The sequence below is a fragment of the Montipora foliosa genome, chromosome 2 (genome assembly GCF_036669935.1).
Source record: "Montipora foliosa isolate CH-2021 chromosome 2, ASM3666993v2, whole genome shotgun sequence".
NCBI classification, from domain to species: domain Eukaryota; kingdom Metazoa; phylum Cnidaria; class Anthozoa; order Scleractinia; family Acroporidae; genus Montipora; species Montipora foliosa.
The window spans coordinates 30,972,756-30,985,172 of NC_090870.1; the positions used below are offsets into that span (position 1 = coordinate 30,972,756).

Below are 12,417 nucleotides of genomic sequence, written 5' to 3' on the forward strand. Positions count from 1 at the left end.
TTTGAAACAGTTAACATTTCAGGTCTTTCAGGAGGTGTGCGACAACTGCAGACTGCCTACAAATAGCGCTCATAAACAGTGTTTAAGTCTATAAAGCACCCATTTGAAATAGCGCTGAAAAGCAGTATTTACGTTTAAGTACCCATTATAAAACGGTTAGCTTTTACTGCGAGTTACAGTTAGACTGCTGTCTGCAAGTGTCAGGCACTGCATTCTTGGTAAGGGATTGGCACGCATTGTCGTCGCCGTCGCAGCCACTCGCAAGCGAGTATAGCGGCCAAAAGGATTAGCAGAGCAGAGACTCAAACATATCATATCATATATATATATCATATCATATATCTTTCTTTACCCTCGGATTTTAGAGTAGCTTGGTGTAGCTAATATCTCCGAGCATTTACCCTCCCAACCATGATACACGACAGAAGACAGACCACAACACCGGGAACTACATGCCCTACTCTTTGCGACAAGTGTGTGGGTTCTTTTACGTCCCAAAGGATTATGAACATTGAAGGGTTGTGAGACGGGGCCTACGGTTTATCGTCCTTATCCGAGAAGACTAGAGAGTCTAACCATTTGCAGATGTAATTACAAAGGCAGCACTTTCTCCTCAGTTATTTAAAGACCCTGAGTGTTGGTCCGGCCGGAGTTGAACTCACGACCTCCCGCGTGACAGCCCGGTGCTCAACCAACTGAGCCACGGGGCGCGGTGACAAGCCCCATCTACGGGGTCTCAAGGCGCCGTTGGGCAGCAGCCTTTCTCTGCACACGGCGCACAGCTTCCTCAGTGAGTCGTGTGTTTTCAAAGTGTAGAACACCTTTCCGAGTTGTACTTTTCCAGATCTGTCTGTCTGCTGCTAGTTTTTCCCACTCGTTCACATTAATTCCACATTTCAGCAAGGAGTGCTTTAGCAAGTCCTTGTGCCTTTTCTTTGGAGCGCCGACTGATCTAGTACCGTGGGAGAGCTGTGAGTAGTATAGTTGCTTTGGTAAACGACAGTCTGGCATTCTACAGATGTGACCAGCCCATTTAAGTCGATGAAGGAGAGCTACCGACTCTAGACTTTGAGAAGATGTTCTCTCAAATACGGCAGTGTTTGTCACTCTTTTGTTACTTTGGCACGCATTGTAGTCATAATCAGATAGGAGTAATTTCTTATTTGCAACGGTTGTCTTGGTTTTTGGGTTAATAACATTGGCTTATGGCTGGTGTAAGTAAAGCATTCTTTCACATGTAGGATAAAGGGGTTTAGTTTGTACAAAATCTTTAGTGCTTTGTCAGTGGGGAAGTGAAATAAAAAAAAGGGTTTAACAACTGAGTTCATGTGGTAAATTGATCACTGTAAAGAAAATTGAAAGCTGACTTTTCGAGTGTTAGCCCTTCGTCGGAGCTAAACTCTTTTCTGTCTTTCACAAGTAGGACTATTGGCATTATAACTTGTATAATACAAGATTTATAAGCATGATAAATATTTGTCTCTCAGATTTTCAATTGAATAGAGCAGTATACAACTGGAAAGTAACTGCATTACAATTAAACGTAACAATGGTATTATTTGTACTGTTACAATATTAATAAACTAGAATTTATCTTGAAGGAAATTACTCATTTTGCAAAATGACCTGTTTACAAGCTGAATATAAAGGAAATGTCTTTTAAATAATCGAAAGTAAGTTTAACAGCACTGTATGCACAGGCGTAATGTTGTCAGAGAAATACGTCATTGGATTTCTCCCTGAATGGCCTTCAATCTCAGTTATTTTTCCTAAAAGAGCGCGTGTTGGGGTACAAGGGTGGCATTCTACCATCAAGTCGATATCTATCGAAGAGGACATTTTCTGTGCATGGAATGGATGTGTTGACAACTTTCTGGCTGATTTCGGCATAATTTCTTGAAGCCACATTTTCGTAATTCGACTGTGTGCTTGGGACAAGACTTGAAACAGTTCCCGTTTTGTTACTACTTTCTTGTTGTTTCCTGTGAAGAGTTCCTCTAACCAATTCCTTCGAGTTATCATATGTTGTTCCATTTTGTTAATTGTTTCCACTTAGATCGATCCTTTTTTCCTGCGGGGCGGTTGGCGGAAAGGCGGAGTAGCTTCTCTGTTTTTTCTTTCAAGAACTGTTTGGCTTTGGTGTAAAAATCATCTTCTAAATAACAAATTTTTTGTGAGTCTTTTGTCTTTAGGTGGCCTTTCAATTCCTCTACTTTTCTTTAGAAATCTATTTCATTTACGCAATTGCGTTGGCGTGGCTCTGGTGTTGCATTGCACATTTGTGGATATATCTGTTACAGGTAAATTTGAAATTCAGGTTGAAATGATTTCAACCTAAGTAAATTTCATTTTAAACTAGGTTGAAATTGAAAGTAGGAAACATCAAAAAAAGGGCCATCAATTGTTAGCAAGTACGTGTATATTGGCAAGGAAATCGGTGCTGGAAGTAGCCGGGGGGATGTGGTTAGCGTACGTTTTTCATGAGTTAGTCCCTGGAAACACCTTTGGTTGTTATTAAGTCTAAGCAATGATTTTAAATGGTTAGCATTAAGGTTGGGGTTAGGCATTATAGTTAGGGTTAGGGTTAGGGTATATTGTGCATGATAACCAATTCTGCTTTAGAGCAGCAGAAAAACAAAACCTTGTTTAATACGAATTACCTTCATGTGACTTTGTTTCATTTTTATTTTTCTGGTTTTTGGAAGGAAAGAGACATCCAAGAATTGACTTTCTATAAGGTAGATTATTGAATGATGTACATTTACTTGTACAAATGTAGTTCAGCAGAAAACCCCTTTGGTGGTTATAAGTACTTGAACAGTCTTTTTTTTTTCTGGTAGTTCACAAAGTTTGTAACCTTTATTAAACAGTCATTACTTGTATGTAGTTGAAAAATGAGAAGTCATTTCTTTGTTTTTGCACCTCTTGCACATGTGTCACTGGTCACTGAAGTGCTTTTTTGGACGCGGCAATGGAACTTATTTTTTTAGTTGTGTCTTAAGACACAGTAATTCAGTAATTCGTAGTCTGTTTGGTGCAATCCAAGTGTCAATAATTCCAAATTTGGTTACAACTTTCATAAATCCATGTTCTTTTTCCAATTACTTTACCAAGAAGTGTGTTTCGGTGTAATGTCCACTTTATTAATTTTTATTTTGACAAAGTTGTTGACTTGGAATGAAATAGTATTGGGTTTGCTTGTTGTCATTTTTTGTTGTATTTTCTTTGTGTGTTTCTTGCTTTTCCCTGTTGACATGTCCTTATCTCTTTTGTTCACTTGATAAGTGAATAACAAGCACGTTTAGGTGCAGGTTCTGCATCCACATCTTCACATTCTTCTTCTTCTTCTTCTTCTTCTTCTTCTTATGTTCCACAATGTTCTTTTTGTAAGCAGCGTCCCTTAGTACCTGTCACAAATTACTTGGACTTTGTTTCTTTTCTTTTACGATATTTCTGAAGTTTTGCTTTACTGTTTGATTGCTCCTATCCACCAAACCTTGAGTTGATGGTTTCTGGGAGTTCCATGAAGTTGAGTGATGCCGTTGTTCTTGCAGAATTGGGACATCAGAGAATGTCACTGTCACTGTGTAATTTCTGTGTATTTTCTGAGAATTGCCAGCAAAATTGAGACACGCATTCCAATACATCTTCAGCTTGCTTATTTTTCAATGGATAAAGCCATGAATAGTTTGTGAAATGATCAATCATATGGACTGAACCCAATTGTGCTTGCGATGACATGAACATGTACATAGTAAGTTTCGAAGGTCCATTAGGTCCATTTGCAAATGTGTTAGGAATCCTCTTGCTTGAATAGGGGCTAGCACAGGCTGTTTTTGCCTGCTGGTGATCGACTTTTGTTCTTCGTGTACTGCGCAGAGTGACACAAAGAGTTGTATTACTTCTTGGAATACTGACTCGTAATTTCACTTGATATACTTGTCTATCTTGACTCTTACTTTGTGCGCAATATTCGAATGGGCTTGGCAAAGAACTTGGTGTAGTTGACATTTTTGAACAATTTCTTTTCCGTTCTTGGATCATATTTTGCCACCCTCCAGTTTCCATCCTTGTCTTTTGATACTGAATTGCTATGTTTGGACTTGTCAGATTTGTTCTTTCCTTACTGTCTTTATTACGTGTTTCTAACCACTTCACTGCATCGTTGTAAAAGTTGTCGTCAATAAAAAGGGTTATTATACTTGCTTTTGTCTTTTTGGAAGCTCTAACTTCACTCAATGTTTTGTAGAATATCTCTGAATCAATACAACTTGGGTTAACCATTTTACGAACCGTACAGGGCCACGCATTGCGCACAAGTAAACGTTTGCATAATTTACTATGACTGAGAAGAGTCTGGGCCCTCTTGCACCAGGAAAAAAAGTGTTTGCTATTAAAATTAATGACGGCTGCTTGTCTAAGTCCTGTGTGGTTTAGTGGTCTAGTGGTTTATACTAAGGGTTGTCAGAGTTGTCCGGTTCTAGTCTCGGTAAGTGCAGTTCAAAGCGGTTTCTTTCTGTCATGTACACATTGTTGTACATTGTACACAACGTAATGGTAGGTATGACAAATGGCTCAAGAGAGAGAATGAGAAAAGAAAGGAAAAGAGTAGAGAGGAAGGTGAGAGGAGGGAAAGGCGCCTTTAATTGTTTTGTTTTCAACTCCCCTAACAAAAACAGTGCCCTTTTTTTTTTTCAACTACACCCCATAAAGAAAATCCCTTTTCAAACATTTGATAAATAACCTACAATACTAGACATATTTAGTTGGAACACTTAGCAAATGGTCCAGAATCATTGTGTTACAAGATCGTAGCTTATACCACTTCCCCCTCTCCTCAATTCAATGTTATGTGAGAATTTTTCGGGCCGACCGCTAGTAGTTGTGAAAATCAACATTAGAGGAGAGGGGAAACGGGGATAGGTGTTCCAACAAATGTGACGGGTATTGTAGGTTAATTAAATTCACCTAGTTTGATTTAAATTTACCTAGTTTGATTTATTTTAACCTAGTTTGATTCAAATAAACCTGAATTTAATTTCAATCTGTAACATATCAAAGTTTGGGCCGAGAGTAGTTTGGGTCGAGAGTGGCCTACGGTGAAAAATAAAATATTCATATATAAATTATTCCGTAGAATTTGCATCACTTGCTTGCGGGGTCTAGTGGTTTAAGGAGTAGGCAGCAGAACCAGAGGGAGGGAGTTTAAGATCAAATTCTTGCCGGTATGTATAGAGAAAGGTCTTCAAAATTGCGCAGTGGTCTTAAGTGGTATTCGAGGGAGGGATAGATGTGTGAAGGAGGGGTGGGGTAGGTTGTAGGTAATGAAGAAGAACAGCGAGGGGTAGGTGAGTAGAAGGAAGGGAAAGGTATCTAGTTCTTTTAACCCCCTAAAAGAACCAAGCGCCTGTTTTTTTTAACTGCGCCCCCCAAAAAAGAAAAATCCCTTTTTTAGACAGTTGATTTTAAACCACAACATATACTCCTGGTTCTGGGATCCTGCTTAAGATGATGTTTTCTAAGTCGTCGACGTCACTGTCTATAAAAAAATAATAAGTCTTACCAAGATTCTTGTCACTTAGATCAGAAGTTAAAATATTCACAACGCCTTCGATAAAAAGAATATGCGAGGAAGACTACATCGTCCGATATATAACAAACAAGGGTAGAAGAAACTTATAGGAAAAGCGAATAGATTGAATAAAAAATGAAACAATTCAAGAATATTCAAGGCAGCTGATCATTACACATTCCTTTGCTGAGTAAGATATTCGATTTCCCGCTCTTCTACACTTGCTGCAGACCCAAGAAAATCAGATTTAAGAAAATTGCAGTAATGGACGTCACTAATGCAGTAACGGAAGGAAACCCTGAAAAATTCTTGCGTGAACGAGATTTGAACCGCTTCACCTCTTGCGACACCGAGGCAGTGCTGTACGAGTTGGGCTATCAAGCCTCTTGGGAGGTGGTCATTTTGTGCGTTCACATTAAGCCCGTAGAAATGTGGAAATAAAGATAAATCGATTAAGAAGAGTTGGCACATTTTCAACAATTTGTGCATGAAAGCCAACCGTGGTGTGAATTAGTTGTCCTTCAAGTGCAATTCAAATAATTCAATTTCGGGGCGAATGACAAGGAAAGTACCCACCTCAGGGATCGCATCACAGCGTTTCAAAACTGTTGCCTTTCATTTTCCAAAAGCATTAGTAATTTCAAAAGCGAAAGTGTTCAAATGCATAACTGAATTTATTTCAACTTTGTTTATCGTACTTGCCTCCTCGTCGGCAGGTGTCCGATTCTTTGAGGACAGGCGGGTGTTGAGGGTCTATTGAGGTAATTCTTCAAAGTCAACGAACCCTGACATAACTAGTGATTACGCACCAATAATTTGTTGATGGCTGGACCAATCATCATACTTTATCTTCCCACCTTGCCTGTGGTCTTGTGTTCGACACTGAAGCCAGCAGTGCGAGTCCTGTCGCAGGTAAGTGTAATTACACCAATTTGACTTTTACAAATGAAGATTTCCGTACAAGAATCGATTCGGCTTATGACTTAACGCCAATCTGTATTTTCTACCCTAAAACAGCTTTCCGGTTAATTGGGGTAGTTTGTGAGCTTTAAAGTTCTTACAAATGGTATCGGTGGCCGCTCATCTTCGTTTAAGCTTTCAGCTATAATCTTTCGTTTTCGGTCGTTCGCCAAAATTACGTTCATGAGTGTTTTTCGTTTGCGCATTAGGTACTGGCGAACATTAAGTCAACATTGTTTCTATCATGGTAAGTCAAATGGTCTCAAAATCGCTTGTGAGAGTATGTTGACACAAAGTGGCTTCAGAAAAGATGATTTCATTTTTGTTTACTTGCAATAACTATAATTACAGGTTTACAACGGTGAGTTCTCTTTACCTTTTATTTTCGGCTCACTGAACTGATTCGCTAAAGTCACAAACGTAACAAACACTTGGCAGTTGTATTGTTGTGATTGAAAACACAATTGAGACGGATATCGATGAGTTGTGTAAACTGCCAGAGGCGATGATAGGCACGCAACCATCCATTAACGTTTAAGTTTGCAAAATTGAACTTTCTGCTAAACTCGACTGAGGTGGTCCAGCATTTTTAATTTGTTACTTCCCGGTGACGCCTTTACTCGAAGCAATTACCGGGTACCCGTTATTCCCTTAAAACAACTTATTAAACCAGCTATTGACTTCAACTAACCTTTTATAAGCAAAATTGGCACAACACTTGTGATTTTAAATTAATTCATTAGAAAATGTTGAAGCCTTAACAAATTCGATTATTCTTGAATACTTTGAGCATTCAAGAGGACTAAACTTTCCGGTGCGCGGAAACCAGAAGCCATCCCGGGATTTCCACACTACGTTAGTCCCATCAATAAAATACGTGTTCGAAAATCGTAAATTATTTAAGCATTTTAGTCGTTGTCTCTCCCTTAGCCTTTTCCTCTTACTTGATGTTATAGCAATAATATGCTGGGAACAAAAATAGTCGTCTAGTTTCTGTAGCAAAATAAAAGTGGTGGAAAGATACGACCCATCGTTAGCATTTTGTTTACTTCCAACAGCCAAAATAGCGATTGGGTGTCCGCCGCTCCATCATGAGACTATATGCAGGAATTATGTGCTTAATTCTTATCCTGTACACTGTTCACGCCGCGCCGAGACAAAGAAGGAATCGACGAACCGTAAGCGAGAAAACAAGTGACAGCAAAGTAGAGAATAAGCAGGAGACGTCTGGATCAGGAAGTGGAAATGACGATCACCAAACCGCGGACAAGAAACAATTTATACCTTACGAACAAAGTTATTCCATGGCGGACGCTATTTCTGAAGGAAACCAACCCGTTCAAGTTGTTCAAATAAGAGATTTAAGTATTACCAATGGTGTCATCAAGAAGAGCAATATCGTGCAACTGTAAAGGGTGTGAACTGAAATGTGCTCGGTAAGGCATGGTCTGATCTTTTTGTCATTGCTTAATGGCGGATTTGTATTGAGTCAATGGAGCGTATTCTTTATATATGCTTCGACTACTGGTACATTGAATTCTGTGAAGTGGAGATCGATTATTCTTCAGAAATGCGGCTTATCGCCATTTTGGTTGTCTCTTCTAATGGTTGACTTAATTAATTGGAGTTCCAATGAGCTCTCAATTTTCTGCAATTCAACACTGTGTTTATTTCCACATTTTCCCAAATCCAGCCATAGTGGTTTGCTTGTTGACTTCGCTTAGTTTGGGCACCACTAAATTCCACAGTATCTGTTTTTGTTATACTCTACAATAGTGGTTTTCAAACCCAAAAAAGCGTTTCTTTAGGCAATCGATAGGGACTGTGTGATCGTCACCAATCGTCAAAGTAAACCTCTCCTGGTTAACCTTATCTTGAATCTTTCAACACTAGATCCAGTTTAAAATTGTCAGTTAGTGGATCACTGAGGGGATGTCATTCTAATAAACCATTTCATTACATCGTGTTAAAAGTTACCAGGCATACTAAACGGTTAGTAATTTTCAGATCTGATTCCCTTGATTATTTGGCATAAATATTAACCTCGAAAGGCTTACTAGGAAATATCCACCAATCACTGCGCTGGAGAAGACTACTGTAGGTTGTGACAAACATATTGCATACTGGTTGGACTGAAATGGCATGGCACACCATTCCACCTCATCCTTTAATATCAATGAGAATTTGCCACAATTTGACATGGAGGCAGTGGATATTCCGTTATGGAGGAAAAGGGGCAGATTGAAGCTAACGGGACTCAGTAGTTATCAATCTTTTCGAGACATTACCTGCTTTAGTGCCAGGATCTCAAGCCGTTGAGTCTTAAGTAACTGAGGATTTTTGAATGGTTGTATTCATTCTTTTACAGATGATTGAAGGGACGTAAGAATGAAAATGTCTACGCAACGGAAAGAAAAAGACGTTTGTAGTTACCAGCTCCGTCTGCAAAGAATTTCTAGCTTACGGATGACCCAGAAATGATAATTGTCCATCTGGAGAACTGTAGCTACATGTTTTTGTTGCCGCAATAGTTCTGTAAAGACGTCTTGATGGGCTAGTACTTCTATGCAAGCGATGGGATTCTTCTGGACTAGACAGAGAGAAGAGCTTCCATCAAAATTCACTTATGCTGAAAGGAATTGTCATCGAGGAAAAAGCTGTATAAATACGAAGAGATCCCTCGGTAAGAACATTCTTAATTTGAACTCACGACGTCGAAAATGTAAATACATTTCAAAAAAGTCTTTCAAGTTAATTCTCCTCAGAGGAGATGATCCAAGACGGTTCCCTCGTTCAAGTCAATGATAGTATTGTAAAAAGAAAATAAATTGAATTTTCCCTTTGAGAAGGGAAGGATAATCTATCCACCTTGTTTTTAAAAAAGGAAATAAATTACATAGAAGCATGGATTCAGGTTGTTATAAGCTGTTTGTTGTCTTGTGTTCATGTCGGTTACATATTTGATTGTGAAACGACTGGGCTCTCAAATAGCAGGGGTACTGCGGGCAACGTCCTAAATGAAATGGAGTCAACACACCATGCAGTCACTACTTCATCTAGTTCAGAACTGATCCTGGTAGGGTTTGAGAGACGTATTTATAAACTTCCCCAGCAGACAACAGCGCGATAAGTGAAGGCTGTTGACATGGAGCGAGAGCACATGATATATTCCGCATGATATATGCTGTACCCGCGAGGGCAAATGTTGCACTGTCCCCGAGGGTCAGGTCGATGAAGTGCTTATTAGCCAGTTGCTGCGGTTTTCTAATTCAGATGAAATATTCATTTTCTAGTGAATAACTTCCAGCGTTTTGCAAAAGACAACCTTATCTTTTTTAAGTCTGCAGCTGCAACTCTGCATCACACACACGGACTTGGTGTGAACGATACGAGATGAAATTTAGTAAGTAACGCGAAAACAGCAGTTTTGTGTCCTTCTCGCGACTCTGCGCCCCTACTACAACTCACAGAGTAAAAAGAATATAACCATTTTAGAAAAGTCGAAGTATGGAAAGGATAACCGGTGAGTTCAAGGAAAAAGCGAGACGTGAGACATGATTCTATGCGAATACTATACATTGGTCTGAAGACATAATTCTGTCGAACACGCGCTGTAATGCTCTCTTTGTTTAGCTCCGAGCAAGAAAGTTCTGTAAATTTACGGTATTCTTAGATATTTTTTCGTAAACTCCATCAATTTTAGAATAAGAAGCGATTCTCAGATTTTCAAGTAGCCTATCTGGGGTATTCGGCCGAGGGCAGTCACCCTCGTCCCCAGGGTCTCTCCTCACTGCCTCCATTGTCGTTGGGAAAAGGCGATGGCAACTTCAAGGAAAAAGTCACCTCAAAATATCACTTTGCTTTATCATAATTCTTTCACGGTTATTTTATCTCCTTCATTTCTTACAATTTGGCGAAGTATCCTAAAAATAAATTAGTACGAGCAATTACAAAGTGAAAATAGAGAATAGAAATTTCTCTGTTGCATGCTCACGTTGTCATCAAAACCTCAAATTTGGTAATTTCACGTCGTCCTTATGCAGAGTACTGCAAGAATTCGAGCTAAAATCCATGCTGCACGTGCAGCACGATTATTTATGCTCTTTTAACCAATGATATCAATGTTTTGCGCCGTTGTTGTTGCCGTCGCCGTCGAAAAGTCTTAAGCTCCTTAATGTGAATCTCAACGGCAATGGAGGCAGAGAAGAGAAACCCTGGGAACTAGATTGGAGGGCAGTACGTCGCGTTTTTACGTTGAAGGTGTAGAGTGCTTTTACCCACGTGATCAGTAACCTTGTTTTTCCACCGAAACCAAAGAAACTTTTGCGTGATAATAGAGCTCAAATCCCAGAGGATAAGTTAGGAAAACCACAATGGCCGCCGTTTTATTGTTTGGGAACACCAACATGGCCGCTGTGATGTCACGTGAAAACACTCTACAGTTGGCACACAGGGAAATGTTCTATTGCTCTGCCATTATTATCACCTATCGTCTTACTCCCTCTTTCCTCTATTCCAATAAAAGCCGCCAGTAGATTCCTCATACGCCTTTTTCTCATACATCTCTTTTCTCTTTAAGTAAGAAGTGATTTATATTGAAATCAGTAATATCAGGACAAAACAGCATGAAAAAAAGAAAAGAGGAGTGTACACCGCTTATAACTCCCGTCTCAATGCTACGAGTTCTTTTTTATCTCTACTGCTACTCACACAAATGAAACCTGTAACTTTTTCTCGAAATCGTCCTTTGTTCCAAGGTGTCCTCGTGAATTCACAGCTACTTTGACAATGTTATGACGCAATTCATGATCAATAACAGGACAGACGCATGAAAAACTGACGTCAATTTGTTCATTGCATTGTATTGTATTGTAAATTTCTCTACGTAGTGCCTTTGTTAGCCTTTCATTGGCATTTTCTTCACCTTGTTTTCCCTGAAGCAAGCAACCCATCTTGTATTTGCTGCAGATGTCTCTTCTGACACTTGCTCTCTTGCATGCCCAAATTAGATGGAAAAGTATGCTTTTTTCTGGAAATTGGTGATTTAGAATAAAAATGATTCTTTGGTTGGAGGGCGTGGCTTGCATAGGCTATTTGTATTCCTTGTATAGTTTTTACGTCTAATTAGGAGCTACTGTTTGCTCTCTTGTCCGTGTATAAGGACCTATAAGACGTACGTTTTCAAAACAGTCCACTAAAGTTTTCATGTTTGCACCTAAGTTTTCTCTTTTCTCTTAAGTATGAACAAGCCCATCAAACACCCCTTCCGTCTGCTTAAGTCTCTCATGTGACCACAGAGGACATTAAAGTGCACATCACGGAAAGGCCTTTAACAGACCAGTCCAGGCTGATGAATGATGATAAAGTGTCTTAAGAAGATCAATTTATTGATTGACAGAGGTAAAACGATTTTATATCAGTCAGGGAAGGAAGTACATGGCAGTTCTTTGCTTTTCTCCGTGTCTGGTCACTTGATTTCAAGCCCACATTTAAAAATTATTCAACTTCGTCCCGGCCGTTTTATCCACCAAGCCTGAGGTGATTATTTCTTTTGGTATAATTACATAGGTGATTATTTGAAAAATATGCATTTTCTTTAAAACAATTAATTTCGTCGTCTGTGACCTCGACACAACGTTTTGCGGCCATTTGGAAAAACGGATTAGGTGATTATCCCGTAATAATCACGTCAGGTACAACCAATTAGCACAAAGAATTTTCATTAATCACCTATGTACTTATAATAACTCTCGATATAACATCAGAAGTTCTAGCATCGTTTGAGGGCCTCTGATGTTATATTGTCTGCTATATGCGCTGGATGTAAGATCCCATTTTTGCCAATGCCAGTGAAATTTTGATGCAAGGGTACTGAACCGTCCCTC

The 12,417-nt window shown here is 39.3% G+C and overlaps 1 long non-coding RNA gene across 2 annotated transcripts; it reads left to right on the plus strand.

Moving 5' to 3' along the window:
- Positions 1–5,170: 5,170 nt before the first annotated feature.
- On the plus strand, positions 5,171–9,448 carry LOC137990690 (uncharacterized). Of its 2 annotated transcripts, XR_011121542.1 has the most exons (5): positions 5,171–5,225; positions 6,289–6,484; positions 6,742–6,779; positions 7,591–7,968; positions 8,901–9,448. It is a non-coding gene; the product is annotated as an uncharacterized lncRNA (long non-coding RNA). The 2 variants fall into 2 exon arrangements; XR_011121541.1 differs by lacking the exon at positions 6,742–6,779.
- The last annotated feature ends 2,969 nt before the right edge of the window (positions 9,449–12,417 follow it).